Consider the following 19,957-nt stretch of genomic DNA (forward strand, 5'->3'; position numbering starts at 1 on the left):
GTGTGGCGCCAACGTTTGCCAAAAAGCTTGAGGCAAACGTTGGCGCAAGCTTTTGCTCCATCCAGGGTGTTTTCAACTCTTCCAAAAGTTTGAGCTAAAGCTTGAGGCAAGCTTTGGCTCAAGCTTTTTGTTCTCTCTTGCTCCTAGCCATTCCTTCTTTTTTTCAACCTTCTTCAAAACTCTTTTCACCTATCATCAATCAATCAGAACAATCAAAGCTATGCTCCAAATCATGAGATTGTGTTTCTTTCATAATATATGACAATTATAGCACAAAATCTCATGAAAATGCATTAATTTATCTATGGTTGATTGAATCACGGAAACATGAAATTCTACCCAATTGGCTTACTTATGGTTCAAGAAAGTGCATAAACTCAATTGAAAACAAAAGAAAAGACTAGTGAAACTAGGCTAAGATGACTTGTCATCAATGACGCGGTCGCGTCAGCGATGCGGTCGTGTGGGGTGATTTGTGCCATTGGCACGCCTCCAGCGCTGCTCCTGCAAAACTCTCTGTTTATATTAATATTGCCTTCCATCTCCTTGCGACGCGGACGCGTCGCTGATGCGGTCGCGTCGCGTGCTCGCTTTTTTTTTTAATCTGAAAAGATGCAGAATGCAGTGTTAATATGAATGTGATGCAAAACTCCAGGTTCAATATAATAAAATAAAATAAAACTCGAAAACAAATAAAACTAAATAAAAATTAAAAACGAACGATCATACCATGGTGGGTTGTCTCCCACCTAGCACTTTTAGTTAAAGTCCTTAAGTTAGACATTTGGTGAGCTCCCTGTTATGGTGGCTTATGCTTGTATTCATCCAGGAATCTCCACCAATGTTTGTATCTCCAGTAACCTCCGGGGTCCCAAACTAGACGCAGAAAGCCTTCAAGTAAGTTAAAGCAAGTGACAAGGCCCCAAGAGTGTTGATTACCAGAATGAATTTCGGGGTCCCAAATCTTGCTTTTGCACCCATCTTCAAGTTGATTATCATGATTCCATCCGGGTGATTCAGCTTTAGAATTCTCACTGAAGCGTCCAAACAACTTCCTAGACCCATTCAATTGAGCTTTACACCAACCTTTGCATTTAAACTTAAAGCTTCCAACCATGATGAACCTTGCAGGACAATTCTTACCACTGGCCATCTTCCTCTTACTCTTATTGCCACAAAGAGCTCTAAGTTGACCATCCGTCTCCAGTAGCCCATATTCAAGTGGGATTAGAAAGCTAAGGGATATGAATTTTACCCACTTGAATGTTGTGAAGGATGATGGCAACTTAGGGGGAGGGGTTTCCAACAACTTTGGCAAGGTAATTTCAAGCTCCACTCCCTTGTGCTCTTCTTTGACATCTTCTACCTCTTGATCAACCTCTACAAAATCTTCAACCATGATCTGCCTTGGAGGTTGTACGCTCTTCTCAACATCAACATCAAACACCGTGGAAGGAGGCTCTGTGACTGGACTTTCCAATGGAGGTACAGCATCTCTTAAGTCTGCAACCACTTCTTCCTTTTTAATAATTGCTGCTTTGTCCAGTTGTTTATGTATAAAATCGTACTCATCCTCGATGTTTTTCTTTCCATGACAACTCCTTTCAACTATTCTTTCATCTTCAAGGGTCTCTCCTACCCTTACCCTTAGGTCCTCCTCTAGCTCTTTATGAAGTATGGATTCGTGAAGATGATTCCTTCTTTCCTGTTCCATATCAATAGCATAATTGGGATCATCTTGCTTTTGGATTGATGGATGTGGGTGTTCTTCCATGGAGGGTGGTGATGGGATGAAAAGATCATTATGTGGTTGAAAAGGAAGTGTACTAGAGCTTGAGGGTTGATTGTTGAAGGTATTTGGTGGTCTGATTTGGGCGACGAGAGCTTGTATAGTAGAGTTTAGATTGGCAAGTGCTTTCTCCATGGAGGTTTGGGGTGGATCTATGTATGGTTCATTTGGTTCATAAGGTGGTTGGTATGGTGGATGTGGGTTAGGGTCATATGGAGGTGAATGGTGGAAAAGGGCTTGTGAGTTTGGTGGTCCAAAGTTATGTTGAGGAGAGGGTTCATAGGCATATGGTGGTGGTTGTTGATACTCCATTGGAGGTGGTTGTTGCCATGAGGGTTGATCAAATCCTTGTGGCTCCTCCCATCTTTGATTGTTCCAACCTTGATGCCTGTTCTCATTGTAATTTCTTCTTCCTGCAACATAATTATAACCAGACTCATAGCCAAAGGGGTGAGAGTTCATAGTAGTAAATAAAAATTAAAAATGAAAATAAAAATAAATTTAAATTAAAAGGTTATTTAAATTTTGAATTTGAAAATTAAATTTTGAAATTTGAAATTTGAAATTTTGAAATTTGAATTTTGAAATTTGGATTTTTAAATTTTTGAAATTTGAATTTTTGAAATTTGAAATTTGAAATTTGAAAATTTTAAATTTAAATTTTGAAAACTTTTAAATTTGAATTTTGAAATTTGATTTTTGAAATAAAATAAGATAAGATAAAAATTTTAAAAATAAAAATCTGAAATTTTTTTTTTCAAAAAAAATTAATTAAAAATATTTTTGAATTTAATGAGGAAAGAGAAATATAATAAAATGACACCAAATTTCAAATTTTTAGATCAAAACGAAGAAAACAACTAAGAACAGCTTGAAGGTCAAGATGAACGTGAAGAACAACTTGAAGATCAAGATGAACACTAAGAACAAATTTTTGAAATTTTTTTTTAATAACTAAATAAAAACAAATAACCTTTTAATTTATAGAAAAGCAAAAATAAAAACAAAAATAAAAACAAATAAACAAGCAAAAATCAAAAAAAATATTTACAATAACCAAAAATAAGGCACATGTTTGCAAAGGTATGAGAAATTGGAAGTCCATATTTAGTTATCCTTATCAACAATAATGAAAGTTGAATCTTAATTCCACTTAGTTAACCTTTGCTATAACAAGGGAAGGTCAAGTGACTAATTAGTTAGATCTTTGAATCCTAGTTAATTCCTAAGAAAATATTGGGATTATTAAAGATCAATTCAATTGGCAAGATAACAATTAACAATTATGCTGTTGAATTGGATAACTCCTGAGTTACTGATTTCTTAACCAAAACCAAAAGGAAAAGAGCAGTAATCATGTAAATAAAAGAAAGCAGTCATGAATTGAAATACCTCAAATAACATTAATTAAGAAAATTATATGTAACATGGAAGAGTTCATAAATTATATAAAAATAAAGAACCTGGGATTGCGAGTCACTCCTAAAACTAAGAGAAGTCCTAAATCCTAAGAGAGACAGAGGAGAGAACCTCTCTCAAAACTAATCTAAATAATGAAAAATGAATTATGAGAGCCTCCCCATGAATGGATGCAATTTCTCTCTTTATAGCCTCTAATCTGTGTTTTCTAGGCCACGAACTGGGCCGAAAACAGCCCAGAATTCGCTGGAGAAGAATTCAAACACGCTAATTTCCGTCACTGCGATGCGGCCGCATGGAGCACGCGGTCGTGTCACCTAGCGTCAGTGCAACTATGGCATATTATATATCAAATTGAAGCCCCGGATGTTAGCTTTTCAACGCAACTGGAACCGCATCGTTTGGACCTCTGAAGCTAAAGTTATCGCCGTTTGAGTGCAAAGAGGTCAGGCTAGACAGCTTAGCAATTTCTCCAACTTCTTGTATTCCTTCCACTTTTGCATGCTTCCTTTCCATCCTCTGAGCCATTCCTGCCCTGTAATCTCTGAAATCACTCAACACACATATCAAGGCATCTAATGGTAATAAGAGAGGATTAAACATAGGGAACTTAAGGCCAAAGAAGCATGTTTTCAATCAAAGCACATAATTAGGAAGGCAAATGTAAAACCATGCAAATAGTATGAATAAGTGGGTAAAGAGTTGATAAAAACCACTCAATTGAGCACAAGATAAACCATAAAATAGTGGTTTATCAGTGTTCATCCTGACACCTATAGGCTACTTTTGTTCCCTTTCTCACTCAAGGATAAGGCATCTAAATGGCTGGAATCCTTCCCTAAGGAGAGTTTGACAACCTGGAAAGATATGGTGAACAAATTTTTAGCCAGATTCTATCCTCCTCAAAGAATCAATAGGCTGAGAGCTGAGGTTCAAACTTTCAGGCAACAGGATGGTGAGACTCTATATGAAGCATAGGAGAGGTTTAAGGACCTAACAAGGAGGTGTCCACTAGATATGCTCAATGAATGGGTGCAGCTACACATTTTCTATGAAGGCCTTTCTTATGAATCAAAGAAAGCAGTAGACCACTCATCCGGGGGATCTCTGAACAAGAAGAAGACCATTGAGGAGGCCATAGATGTCATTGAAACTGTAGCAGGGAATGACTACTTCTATGCCTCCGAAAGAGGGAACACTAGAGGAGTGATGGAGCTAAACAATGTAGATGCTCTGCTGGCCCAAAACAAGCTCATTACCAAGCAATTAGCTGGCCTCACCAACAAGATGGAGAGGAACCAAGTAGCAGCAATCACCACCTCATCAACAACCCAAGAGGGAGTGAATGCAGAGGCAGAGAGTGAGCAGGAGCAAGCCAACTACATTGGGAATTCACCTAGACAAAATCATGACCCATACTCCAAGACCTACAACCTTGGTTGGAGGAATCACCCAAACTTTGGGTGGGGGAATCAATAAGATCAAAGCCAAGATCAGAGACGTCACAACCCCAACAACAATGCAGCTCACCAACAATTCACACAGAGAACATATCAACACCACCATAACAACACCTCCCCACATCCATATCAAAACCAAAATAACACTCCTCATCCTTCTACCTCCAATCCCAACCTACCATCATCTGATGACAGACTCTCAAGGATTGAGAACCTGCTTGAAGGCATATGCAAAGAGATTCAAGACAACAAGGTGTTCAAGGAGGAAGTGCGAGCAAATTTTAAGAACCAGGGAGACACCATCAAGAGGTTGGAATCTCAAGTGGGGTATCTCTCCGAGCAGATTCCCAAACCTACAGATGGATTCCCAAGTGACACAGAGAAAAATCCGAGAGGTGAAACAAAGAAAGTAAGATGGAAAGATTGCAAGATGGTCACTATAAGTGGTAAGGAGACTGAGGACAAGCCAAACAAGCCGTCAGAACAACTGGAGATACCTCAGCAGAGAAGAAGGAAAAAGATCACCAAGAACCAAAAATCTCACAACAGGAGCTGCTGAGACTCTATGGTGCTGTGGAGAAGAGAATATACTCAAGATTTCTTGACTTGTTTGCATCTCTGCATGTAAACATACCATTCATCAAGATCATCCAACAAATGCCTGAATACATCAAGTATATGAAGGAGCTGCTTCCCAGGAAAAGCTCACTCAAGGGAGGCCAAACTATAGTAATGAACAAGGAGTGCAGTGCCCTCATTCAACCAGATTTGCCTACAAAAAGAAAGGACCAAGGGAGTTTCTACATTCCTTGTGCCATCGGAGAAACCATGTTTGATAAGGGACTTTGTGATTTGGGAGCAAGCATCAACTTAATGCCCTTACCCCTTATGAAGAGGTTGCAGATCAATGAGATAATGCCCACAGATGTAGTCATCAGGCTAGCTGATAAAACTCAAAAACAAGCAATAGGAGTGGTGGAAAATGTGTTGGTAAAGGTTGGGAAATACTTCCTCCCAACAGACTTTGTCATATTGGACATGGAAGAGAGTCGCACTCACCCAATCATATTGGGAAGACCATTCCTAGCTACAGCCAGAGCACTCATAGATGTAGAACGAGGGGAGCTAATTTTGAGGTTCCATGATGAACAACTCAGCTTTAATGTCTTTAAACTCTCACAAGAAACAGATCAAGAGAACAAGGAACCAAGGAAGAATCACAGTGAGATACTGAAGGAAGAAACAAGCACTGAAGCACAACCAGCACATCTGGGAACTCCCTTGATTGATGAACAAGGCAAACAGCAACTGCCACAGCTCAAAGAAAATCAGGAGGAACCTAAACCACCAGAATCATATGAGACCAGTAACCACATTTCCTTAGAGGAGGAGGTCACAAAGAGTAAGACAACATCACAAGGAATAAAGAAGAAGGTACCAAGGAGGTGGAGGAACAAGAAGATCCCTACCAAGGACTTCTCTCCAGGGGATAAAGTGATCTCAGCTTACTTCCCAGATATCCCCCCTGATCTCCCCACTGTACCATCTCAGTTACCTAAGGTCTTCACTATCAACAGAGTTCTCTCCTTGGAACATGTAGAGATCATTGATACAACAAATGGATATAGTCCACAGCAAGAGGGGAGGACTTGAAGCATTATCAACCTCCCTGATGAAGGAGAAACGTCAAGCTAGTGACGCTAAAGAAGCGCTTCATGGGAGGCAACCCATGTTTTATATGCTTTTAGAAAATAGTGAATAAGTCAATATTCATGAATTCTAACCCAAACTTGACAAACACTTGGTGAAATCCTTATTATGCAATATATAGTGAAGAAAAAGTGGTGTTCAAAGCATGCCAAGAAAGCATGAATACAATTCAGAGCATGCTAGTCTTGGAGCCTTGAACAAAACTTTTTCATCACAGTGCTACAAACTAAGTTTGGTGTCACCCAAGGTGCCACCAATGTGCATATAAGGATACACAGTTAGTTAGTTAGTTGGTGTTCATGAATAAACAATCTAGTTCTTTTTCTTTATTATTCTAGCCATAAAGTTTAATTTCTCAATGATATTAATTTTTAGTATTTTATTTTTATAGGAAAAGGGAAAAGAGCATTAAAGGGGATTGATTGGACAATTAAATGAGGAAGGTTCGGATAACACAAAAGGAGAATATTTCACACGTGTCTCAAGGGGGAATGCATTGGGAATGGTTGCCATGCAACATTGGAAGAAGAACAAACTTGGAAACTGAACCAACCCCATCATAAAGTTGGTAATCCTTGTGCTTATTCCATACAAAACCCCATCCGTTCATTATACACCAACCCCATCAATCCACACCTTTCATCTCCTCCTCACTTCCCTATATAAGTGAATCTTACTCCGTACTTCCCCTTCACACCCAAAGTGCTATTTCTCACACTTCACACCTTTGGCATCCAAATTCCTTCATCACACCTTGTTCTAACCAACCAAATTCCTTATCTATCCATACCTTCCACTCTCTTCATACAGCAACTCAAATTCATGGCAGCATCAAGCTCCAAGAGGCAAAAGAGGACGAGCAAGAGGGAGAGCATGGGCAACCTCATGAGTAAAAGGTGGTGGAGTTCCCTCTTTGATCCATTATTTTTTCTATGATTTAAATAAGGAAGATCTTGTATGAAATAGAACATGCTTCCATGTTAGTTTGAACCTTTTTCAATTCTGTCTTTTAAACTTTTTGTTGATTAGGCCTGTGTTTGCTAGTCTGAATGTCATTACTGCATCATTTCCTTACTTACTTGTATGCTTGTCCTTTTGAATCAAATGAAAAGAGAATGAGTGTTTTATAAAAGACCAGAGTGGAGTTCATACTATGGAGTAAGTTCCTAAGTTTGTGGTGTAATCATAAGTTAGCTAAGTTGGTTCACCAACAAGGTGGGAAGACAACTATCTGTCCTAAATCATATGCTTTGAATACACCGCATGAGACTAGCTAAATAACAAGATCCTAATAAGAAAAAGGGAAAGAACAATCAAAGTTGAAGAATAAAAGAAAAATAGCAAGAAAAGAGGCTAGGCACCAAGGGTTTGAGTCTTGAGGGATGTGTCTGTGGTGTTCCTGTACCAAGGATCTGCTTGGATTACTAAGCTCTCAGGGGTGATTTATCACTTGGTAACTTGGGTTAACTAACCCGGGATTATCAGCTGAAAGTCCACTATCAAGAGCAATCTTTGCTACAGAACATTTAGTAGCCCAAAGAGGTGCTGGACACCAAGACCTCAAGGAAAGAAAATAAACAAACCATGTGCCTGTGGTGTGTATGTATGGGGGAGAGACTTGAGGAAGTAAGTCCTTAGGGGTGCTTCAACACCTAGCACCTTGAACCAACTGGTTCGGGAGTGTTGGCTGAAAGCTTATTTTAAAGAGTTGCCCCCTTACAGAGCACTTAGCCTAAGAACACAAATAAGCCCTGAAATGACAACAAAAGGATCAATGAATAAAAGTCTCATGGGATGCAAGCAAAGTGAGTATTCTAGGACATGATAAAGGTCTGAAAGCCAGTGAAGGAATGAACCTAAGTTGCTATGCATGAAACCACCATAAAACCAGGGACATGACATTCACAAGAATGACTCATTTTCTCTTGGCATTCCATTCATCTTTCTCTTGTTCCATTACTTCCTTAGGGACAAGCAAGCTTTAAGTTTGGTGTTGTGATGCCAGGGCATTTTGGACAGTTTCACTGACCTTTTCTTTACTGTTTTTAAGGTAGTTTCAATCATTTTCTTAGAAAATAAGCTAGTTTTGGGTAGATATTCACTTACATCTTGATTCAAGCATACATTGTGCACTTTACATGATTTCATGAGAATTTTTGCATGAATTATATGACAAATTAGAGGATGCATGTCTCATGATTTGGATTAGAACTTTGATGCACTTTATTGCTTGATTTCAGGACAAAGGAAGCAAGGAAGAACCACGTTAGCAGCCACATTAGTCTAACTAACGTGACCACTAACGTGGAGTGGGAGCTAGCTCGCAACGTTAAAAGTAATCGCCAATAACGCCCTCGAAGCCATCATAACCTACGTTAAGAGTCACGTTAACTAAGTTAACGTGAACTCTAACATGGAAGAAAGAAAATGGAGCCAAGTTAATGACACTTACCTTTGTCACTAACGTTGGACCAAGCTCATAAGTGGCCACGTTAAGAGCTACGTTAACTCTGGGATTCGACCTCACTCTATTGTGAGTTTTTACTTGACGACAAATTCGGTACACTTGCCGAAGAAAATTTGTTGAGAGACAAGTTTTGTGCGTATCACTAAGAGTTACAAGATAACTATAGATTGCTTCAAGCCAACAATCTCTGTGGGATTCGACCCTTACTCACGTAAGGTATTACTTGGACGACCCAATGCACTTGCTGGTTAGTGGTACAAGTTGTGAAAAGTGTGATTCACAATTTGTGCACCACCGACCTGTTTGCTTGGACCCCGGCCGACTTGCCGCGGATAAACCCAGAAATTATATGCCACAAACTTTCTCTAGATCCAAAGGCTCGTCCAATAAAACAAAAGAAAAGACACCTAAGACAGGAAAAAACAGAGGCCACTTTCAAAGAAACATAAAAATTACTAAGTGCAGGATTCATTCGAGAAATCCGCTTCACATCCTGGCAAGCAAATGTTGTCATGGTAAAAAATAACTCCAAAAAATGGCGAATGTGTGTTGACTTTACCGACCTAAACAGGGCTTGACCAAAAGACTCCTACCCATTACCATGCATTTACAAGCTCGTAGATAACACTTCTGGTTACAAAGTCTTAAGCTTCATGGATGCCTATTCAGGCTATAACCAAATACTCATGCACCCTTCAGATGAGCACAAAACTGCCTTTATAACCGAACATGTGAATTTATGCTATAAGGTAATGCCTTTTTGTCTTAAAAATATTGGTGCCACCTATCAACGATTAATGGATAAAGTATTTCAAAACCAGATCGGCAAAAATATGGAAGTATACATAGACGACGTGGTTGTCAAGTCAGAAAATGTAAAAGCCCATCTGTCCAACCTCAAAGAAGTCTTCAAGCAATTAAGGAAGTATAACATGCGCCTAGATGCCAAAAAGTGTATGATGAGCGGATATTCTATACGCTTTTTGGGGTTAATTTCATATAGTTTTTAGTATGTTTTAGTTAGTTTTTAGTTTATTTTCATTAGTTTTTAGGAAAAATTCATATTTCTGGACTTTACTATGAGTTGTGTGTTTTTCTGTAATTTCAGGTATTTTTCTGACTGAAATTGAGGGAGCTGAGCAAAAATCTGATTCAGGCTGAAAAAGGACTACTGATGTTGTTGGATTCTGACCTCCCTGCACTCAAAGTGGATTTTTTGGAGCTACAAAACTCGAAATGGCGCGCTTTCAATTGCATTAAAAATTAGACATCCAGGGCTTTCCAGCAATATATAATAGTCCATACTTTGCTCAAGGATAGACGACGTAAACTGGCGTTCAACGCCAGTTCTCTGCCTAATTCTGGCGCCCAGCGCCAGAAAAGGATTAAAAGTTGGAGTTCAACGCCAGAAATGGATCAAAACCTGGCGTTGAATGCCCAAAATGGCCTTATACACGTGAATTGCTCAAGTCTCAGCCCCAGCACACACCAAGTGGGCCCCAAAAATGGATCTCTGCATCATCTGTCATAGTCTACTCAATTTCTGTAAACCTAGGCTACTAGTTTAGTATTTAAACAACTTTTAGAGACTTATTTTGTATCTCATGACATTTTAGATCTGAACTTTGTACTCTTTAACGGCATGAGTCTCTAAACTCCATTGTTGGGGGTGAGGAGCTCTGCTGTGTCTCGATGAATTGATGCAAGTATTTCTGTTTTCCATTCAAACATGCGCAGAGGAGGGGATGTAACCATTGACAACGGTGATGCCCCAACACACAGCTTGCCATAGAAGGATGTGCATGCGTGAATCAGAGGACAAAGGAAAGCAGAGATTCAGAAGACAAAGCATCTCCAAAACTCTAACATATTCTCCATTACTGCATAACAAGTAACCTTTAACCCATGCTCTCTTGTTTATTCGCAATTCAACTGATAAATATAATTGACTTCCTGGCTAAGAATTGCTAGATAACCATAGATTGCTTCAAACCAACAATCTCCGTGGGATTCGACCCTTACTCACGTAAGGTATTACTTGGACGACCCAGTGCACTTGCTGGTTAGTGGTACGAGTTGTGAAAAGTGTGATTCACAATTTGTGCACCAAGTTTTTGGCGCCGTTGCCGGGAATTGTTTGTGTTTGGACAACTAACGGTTTATTTTGTTGCTTAGATTAGAAAAAATTTCTCTTTTTTAGTTTAGAGTCTCTTATTGTTGTCGGGTTAAAATTTTAGAACCCTTATTTTCCTTTTCTTAAAATCTTTTTCAAAAAAATAATAATAATAATAATAATTTTTCTATTAAATCCTGTGCCAAAATTTATGTTTGGTGTTTTTTTGTTGATTTTTCTTAACATGCATACCCTCCATTGGAGTTAGTAGCTTTGAGTTGAATCCTCTGCTCATTATCATGGTGCAGCAAAGTTGCCAATATTCCGGTCTTCCACAGGAAGAACCTACAGAGTTTCTGGCATAGTTTCTACAGATTGCTGACACAGTACATGATAAAGGAATAGATCAGGATGTCTACAGACTATTACTGTTTCCATTTGCTGTAAAAGATCAAGCTAAGAGGTGGTTGAATAACCAACCTAAGGCCAGCATAAGGACATGGAAACAGCTAACAAAAAAATTTCTGAATCAATACTTTCCCCCAAAACGGATGACACAGCTAAGGCTGGATATCCAAGGCTTCAAACAAGGAGATAATGAATCTCTTTATGATGCCTGGGAGAGATACAAAGAGATGCTACGAAAATGCCCCTCTGAAATGTTTTCAGAGTGGGTTCAGTTAGACATCTTCTATTATGGGCTTGCAGAAGGAGCTCAGATGTCTTTGGATTAATCAGCTGGTGGATCTATCCACATGAGAAAGACAATTGAAGAAGCTCAAGAGCTCATTGATACAGTTGGCAGGAATCAGCATCTGTACCTAAGCAGTGACCCTTCCATGAAAGAAGAGGTTAAAATAGCAAATGCTGAACTCAGTCCTGTAAAACAAGCTGCTGAATTCAATCAGCAATTGGACTTTCTAACAAAGCAGTTAGCCGAATTCAAAGATAGACTACAAGAGACAAGGATGGCTAATATACATATGGACGAACAGTTTAAGCAAACAAAGCAGCAGCTGTCAAGGCAAATAACAGAAGAATGCCAAGCAGTTCAACTAAGAAGTGGGAAAACATTAAACACCCCACCTCAAGGCAGCAAAAAGCTAAGAAATGAGCAAACCAACCAAAATTCACCTGAGGACAGTAAGAGCCCAGGGAAGACCTGAAACTTGTTCTAAAAAGATGCCAAGAAACCAACCTAGTTTTAAACTGGGAAAAATGTCACTTCATGGTGACTGAAGGGATTGTTCTTGGGCATAAAATTTCAAACAAGGGAATAGAGGTAGATCGAGCAAAAATAGAGGTAATTGAAAAATTACCACCACCTGCCAATGTTAAGACAATCAGAAGCTTTCTGGGGCACGCAGGATTCTATAGGAGGTTTATAAAGGATTTCTCAAAAATCGCAAAACCTCTAAGCAATCTGCTAGCTGCTGACACGCCATTTGTGTTTGACACAGAGTGCCTGCAGGCATTTGAAACGCAGAAAGCTAAGCTGGTCACAGCACCAGTCATTTCTACACCAGACTGGACATTACCATTTGAGCTAATGTGTGATGCTAGTGATCACGCCATTGGTGCAGTGTTGGGACAGAGGCATGATAAGCTTCTGCACATCATTTATTACGCCAGTCGCGTTCTAAATGATGCCCAGAAAAATTACACAACCACAGAAAAAGAATTACTTGCAGTGGTTTACGCCATTGACAAGTTCAGATCATATTTAGTAGGATCAAAAGTGATTGTATATACTGATCATGCTTCTCTTAAATATCTACTCACAAAGCAGGATTCAAAACCCAGGCTCATCAGATGGGTGTTGCTTCTGCAAGAGTTTGATATAGAAATAAGAGACAGAAAAGGGACAGAGAACCAAGTGGCTGATCATCTATCCCGGATAGAGCCAGTAGAAGGGATGCCCCTCCCTTCTCTTGAGATCTCTGAGACTTTTCCAGATGAGCATTTATTTTCCATTTAGGAAACACTATGGTTTGCCGATATTGCAAACTATAAAGCTGCAAGGTTCATACCCAAGGAGTACAACAGGATACAAAAGAAAAAATTAATTACTGATGCAAAGTACTACTTGTGGGATGAACCTTATCTCTTTAAGAGATGTGCAGACGGAATAATCCGTAGGTGTGTACCTAGAGAAGAAGCACAGAGGATCCTGTGGCATTGCCACGGATCTCAATATGGAGGCCATTTCGGAGGTGAGCAAACAGCCACCAAGGTCCTCCAATGTGGCTTCTATTGGCCCACAATCTATAAAGATTCCCGAGAGTTTGTACGTAACTGTGACAGTTGCCAAAGAGCTGGTAATCTGCCTCATGGTTACGCCATGCCTCAACAAGGAATCTTGGAAATTGAGTTGTTTGACATATGGGGAATTGACTTCATGGGACCTTTCCCACCATCATACTCAAACACTTATATTCTGGTAGCAGTTGACTATGTATCAAAATGGGTTGAGGCCATTGCCACACCCACCAATGATACTAAAACAGTGCTGAAGTTCCTCCAGAAATATATCTTTAGCAGGTTTGGTGTCCCTAGAGTACTCATCAGTGATGGGGGCACTCACTTCTGCAATAAACAGCTTTACTCTGCCATGGTTCGGTATGGGATTCGCCACAAGGTGGCTACTCCATATCATCCACAAACTAATGGGCAAGATGAAGTCTCTAACAGAGAATTAAAGAGAATCCTGGAATGGACAGTAAATACCCATAGAAAGGATTGGGCACGGAGCTTGGATGATGCTCTGTGGGCTTACAGAACAGCATTCAAGACCCCTATAGGGACCTCTCCATACCAACTCATGTATGGTAAGGCATGTCACCTGCCCGTGGAACTGGAACATAAGGCCTACTGGGCAACCAGATTCCTAAACTTTGATGCCAAATTAGCAGGAGAAAAATGATTGCTCCAGCTAAATGAGCTAGAGGAATTCAGATTCACAGCTTTCGAAAATGCCAAGCTTTATAAAGAGAAATCAAAAAAGTGGTATGACAGAAAGCTGTCATCTAGAATCTTTGAACCAGGACAGAAGGTTCTGTTGTTTAACTCTAGACTCAGGCTATTCTCCGGGAAACTGAAATCCCAGTGGAGAGGACCATATGTGATTACAAGTGTATCACCATATGGTTATGTGGAGCTTCAAGATATTAATTCTGATAAGAAGTTCATTGTCAATGGACAGAGAATCAAGCACTATCTTGAAGGCAACATTGAGCAAGAGTGCTCAAGGCTGAAGTTAGATTAAAAGCTCAGCAAAGTCCAGCTAAAGACAATAAAGAAGCGCTTACTGGGAGGCAACCCAGCCATGGGGCATCTGAAAGAAGATGAATATCCGGAGATCCAGGAGCAAATTCGAATCAGGAACTGGGAAGTCCTAGCTAATCCTGAAACGAAAGTGGGAAAGAATATGGTCTAGGAGTTCTATGCTAATATGTGGCAGACTGACAAGTAAAAACTATCTGGAACTGCTTTCTATGAATATCGGACCATGGTCAGAGGAAAGATTGTTCATACCATCCCTGATAAGATCAGAGAGATCTTAAAGCTACCTCAGCTGAAAGACGATCCAGACTCCTTCAACAGGAGAATGATGAGAACAGACAAGGACCTGGATAAGATTCTAGAGGACATATATATCCCTGGAGCCAGGTGGACCACCAATACAAAGGGTGTCCCAAATCAACTCAAGAGAGAGGATCTCAAACCAGTCGCCAGAGGATGGCTGGACTTCATTGGGCATTCTCTGTTGCCTACTAGCAACCGTTCTGAAGTCACAGTTAAAAGAGCAGTGATGATTCATTGCATCATGATGGGAAAGGAAGTGGAGGTTCATCAGCTGATCTCAGATGAATTCTACAAAATTGCTAACAAAAATTCTAAAGAGGCCAGGTTGGCTTATCCAAGCGTGATTTCTCTGCTCTGCAAGGACGCCGGAGTAAGAATGGGAATAACTGAGTATATCTCAGTTGAGAAACCAATCACCAAAGCATCAATGGAAAAATAACAAGCGCAGAAGTAGGAAAAATTCATATTTCTGGACTTTACTATGAGTTGTGTGTTTTTCTGTAATTTCAGGTATTTTTCTGACTGAAATTGAGCGAGCTGAGCAAAAATCTGATTCAGGCTGAAAAAGGACTGCTGATGCTGTTGGATTCTGACCTCCCTGCACTCAAAGTAGATTTTCTGGAGCTACAAAACTCGAAATGGCTCGCTTCCAATTGCATTGGAAATTAGACATCCAGGGCTTTCCAGCAATATATAATAGTCCATACTTTGCTCAAGTATAGACGACGTAAACGGGCATTCAACACCAGTTCTCTGCCCAATTCTGGCGTCCAGCGCCAGAAAAGGATTAAAAGTTGGAGTTCAACGCCAGAAATGGATCCAAACCTGGCGTTGAACGCCCAAAATGGCCTTATACACGTGAATTGCTTAAGTCTCAGCCCCAACACACACCAAGTGGGCCCCAGAAGTGGATCTCTGCATCATCTGTCATAGTCTACTCAATTTCTGTAAACCTAGGCTACTAGTTTAGTATTTAAACAACTTTTAGAGACTTATTTTGTATCTCATGAAATTTTAGATCTGAACTTTGTACTCTTTAACGGCATGAGTCTCTAAACTCCATTGTTGGGGGTGAGGAGCTCTGCTGTGTCTCGATGAATTGATGCAGTATTCCGAGTAGGATTCTGGGATTGGATGACTGTGACGCACTTCAAACTCGCGAGTGCTGGGCGTAGTGACAGATGCAAAAGGAGGGTGAATCCTATTCCAGTATGATCGGGAACCTCAGATGATTAGCCGTGCTGTGATAGAGCATTTGGACCATTTTCACAAGAGGAGGGGATGTAACCATTGACAACGGTGATGCCCCAACACACAGCTTGCCATAGAAGGATGTGCATGCGTGAATCAAAGGACAAAGGAAAGCAGAGATTCAGAAGACAAAGCATCTCCAAAACTCCAACATATTCTCCATTACTGCATAACAAGTAACCTTTAACCCATGCTCTCTTGTTTATTCGTAATTCAATTGATAAATATAATTGACTTCCTGACTAAGAATTGCAAGATAACCATAGATTGCTTCAAACCAACAATCTCCGTGGGATTCGACCCTTACTCACGTAAGGTATTACTTGGACGACCCAGTGCACTTGCTGGTTAGTGGTACGAGTTGTGAAAAGTGTGATTCACAATTTGTGCACCAGTGTACCTTCGGAGTACAAGGAGGTAAGTTCCTCAAGTCCATGTTAACCCACAAGGGAGTTGAAGCAAACCCCGACAAGTGCAATACGATCATACAGATGAAGTCGCCAACAACGATCAAGGAAGTCCAACAGTTAACAGGGAGATTGGCTTCCTTATCACAAATCTTACCAATGTTAGCAACAAGATCATGCCATTTCTTTAACACATTGTGAAAGTCTAGCAAATTCATATGGTTAGATGAGTGCGAAATAGCCTTCACCGAGTTTCAAAAAATCTTGGCATCATCGCCGTTATTAAGAAAACCAATACATGGTAAACCATTATATTTATACCTTTCCATTTCTACTAATTCAATTTCATCTGTGCTTGTAACAAAAACAGATCAGAAGCAACATCTAGTCTACTTCATCAGTAAAATATTACAGAACGCGAAAACATGATATCCAACTATTGAAAAACTAGCCTATGCACTTTTGATTATAGCAAGATGTCTCCAACATTATTTTCAGAGCTATGAGATCGTGGATTGAACTAATCAGCTGCTGTAGCAAATACTCACAAGACCCAATCTGGCAGGAAGTTTAACAAAGTGGTCGGTTGAGTTATCTGAATATACCATCAACTACCAAGCTCAGGGTTCTCCTAAATCCCAAGTACTCGCCGATTTCATTGTAGAATTCACCTCAACAGACGAGCTCTATCCGGAGTAGGAATTATATGAAGACGGTGCTTCCAATGAAGATGGCGAAGGAGCTGGAATTGTGCTCACAAACAAAGCAAGGGTCTGCCGAGCAATCCATAAAGTACCTATTCCTAGTAAGTAATAACCAATCCGAATATAAAGCACTCCTGGCCAGCCTAACAGTAGGGCATGAAAACAGTAGGGCAAACATCTTATCTAAGCTAGGTAAAGAAAAATAGATACACCATTAAAATTATCATAGTTAACCTTGGAACAACCTAGTGTATGCAATGATCTTGTTCTAACTTTGTCGCAGGATGAAGATTGGAAAACTCCATATATCAATTACTTAAAAACTGGGGCAATGCCAACAGCAGTGGAAGATTCAAAGGTCTTCAGAAAAAAGTGAGTTTTTTCACCGTTATTGGAAACGATTTATATAAACGAGGGTTCTTCTGACCTCTACTAAAATGCCTAGGAGACGAACACTCTGCTTTAGCAATGTCAAAAGCACATGAAGGCATTTGTGGCAGACACATAGAAGGCCAAAGCTTAGCATCAAAGCTACTAAGAGCAGGGTATTATTGGCCCTCCCTCAAAAGAGATTGCATGAACAAAGGCCAATGATGAGAGAACTTTTGCGTGGTCTAGAAATTTGCGGATAAATCCTCGTTGCAAGTATAGTTTCTAAACCTTCAAAAGTCCTTTCATACAAATATTTTGGTTGTCACAAGTAACAAACCCCTTTAAAATTGATAACCGAGTAGTTAAACCTCGGGTCGTCTTCCCAAGAAATTGTAGGGAAGTATGTTCTTATTATTGGTTATGGAGATTGTAAATTTGGGGTTTTGAGAATAGGGAGCAAGTAATTTAAATTGCAATTAAAATAAATAAATAACTGTAAAATAAACTTTTGGCAAGGTATGAGAAATTGGAAGTCCTAACCCAGTTATCCTTATCAACAATAATGAAAATTGACTCTTGATTCCACTTAGTTAACCTTTACTAGAGCAAGGGAAGGTCAAGTGACTAATTAGTTTGATCTTCAAATCCTAGTTAATCCCTAAGGAAAGATTGGGATTATCGAAGTTCAGTTCAATTAGCAAAGATAACAATTATTACTTATGTTGAGTTAAGATAACTCCTGAGTTACTAATTTCTTAACCAAAGCCAAGAATGTAGAAAGCTAAATTAAAATCATAAATATCTGGAATACCTCAAATAAAATACATTCAAAGCAGTAAAATCTAACATGGAAAAGCTCATAAGCCAATTGGGCAACATAAATTCAATACAAATAAAAGCATTAGAGTCAATAAAAATAGAAGCGAAAGTAAATAGAAAGGGACATTGAACCTGGGATCGAGAGTCACTCCTAAAACTAAGAGAAGTCCTAAATCCTAATCCTAAGAGAGAGAGGAGAGAACCTCTCTAAAACTACGTCTAAAACATAAAAAGTGAATTATATGAGAGCCTGTTTATGAATGGATGTATTCCTCCACTTTATAGCCTCTAATATGTGTTTTCTGGGCCGCAAACTGGGTCAGAAACAGCCCAGAAATCGCTGGAGAAGAATTCAAACACGCTGATTTTCGTCACTGCGACGCGGCCGCATGGATCACGTGGTCGCGTCGCCTAATTTCAGAGAAACTATAGCATATTATATATCAAATCGAAGCCCCGGACGTTAGCTTTCCAACGCAACTGGAACCGCGTTATTCGAAGATGAAGAGGAATGGTATGAAATGCAACTTATGAATGCAACTACATGCTAAATGCTTTTACTTACTTGGTTAAGAGTAAATAAGTTCTCCAAGACAAATACAAACCAATTTCCACTAATTTAAATCAGACAATAAAAAGCAAGTGAACTTGTAAGAAGACAGCTCATGAAAGCAGGGAACATAGAATTTAAGCGTTGAACCCTCACTGGAAGTGTATATCACTCTAATCTCTCAAGTGTATAAGGTTATTCACTCTACTCTTCTCTAGTCATGCTTTCTAAACCTTGTTCTTCATCTAACCAATCAATAAAAATTTAATGTACCAATGCAAACATCATGAGGTCTTTTCAAGGTTGTAATGGGGCTAAGGTAAGGGTGAGGGCATATATATATAAGGCTAAGTGAGCTAACAAAGTGAATCCTTGATTAGTCTAAGATCTCACCTAACATATACATACTTTATATAATTTAAAAATACTTTACCTAGCTACCCAAAATTTTCTCACTTTTGTATTACATGCTCATGTATCAGACTTATTTTTGAATTTTGTCCCATGTGCATTGATTTTTTTATTTTGTATTTGGGGTATTTTTTTTTCATTTTTCTTTTCTTCTTTTTTTTTTTGTATCCCCTTATTTAATTACTTAATATATTTTTCTTCAATACACATGGTAATTTAATTATTTTGATTTCACATGAGCATGCTTCCCAAATTTTTAAATAACTTATTCAATTTAATTCTCTACTTTTTCATATCATCCCATGTTCCCATAAAATTTTCCACACTTAAATTTTAGACAATATCTATCTTAAGCTAACCAAGGATTCAACTTGGGATTTTTATTTTGTTTTTCTGCTTAAGGCTAGTAATGTGGTTATTAAAACAAGGAGGGATTTAGAAGCTCAAGGGGGCTAACAAGGGTGATGTAAAAGGTAGGCTAATTTGGGATAAGTGAGCTAGAATCAAACAATGGCCTCAATCATATGCAAGCATGTAAATACACTAAATAATGGACATATAGATAGGAACAAAATATAGATTACAATCATAGAGAAGGAAACATACAGGAATAAAAATTTATGGTTAAATAATGTAACCATGTAAATAAGCTCAAAATCTCACAGGTTGTGTGTTCTTTGGCTCAAAAAAACCATGTTCCAAATACAACTTCAAACAAATTTACACATAAAAATTTTAAAATTTTTTTATTTATTTAAATTAGTGAAAATTTTCAAAAATAGGATCTTAAGAAGAAACTTATTATTTTAACCAAGCAGTAACTAAATGCAAAAATCAAATAAACATGCAAATGCAACAACTAATTTAATAAAGAAAATTTAAACATTGATGTTGACACAG

The sequence above is a fragment of the Arachis ipaensis genome, chromosome B06, assembly GCF_000816755.2.
Source record: "Arachis ipaensis cultivar K30076 chromosome B06, Araip1.1, whole genome shotgun sequence".
NCBI lineage: Eukaryota > Viridiplantae > Streptophyta > Magnoliopsida > Fabales > Fabaceae > Arachis > Arachis ipaensis.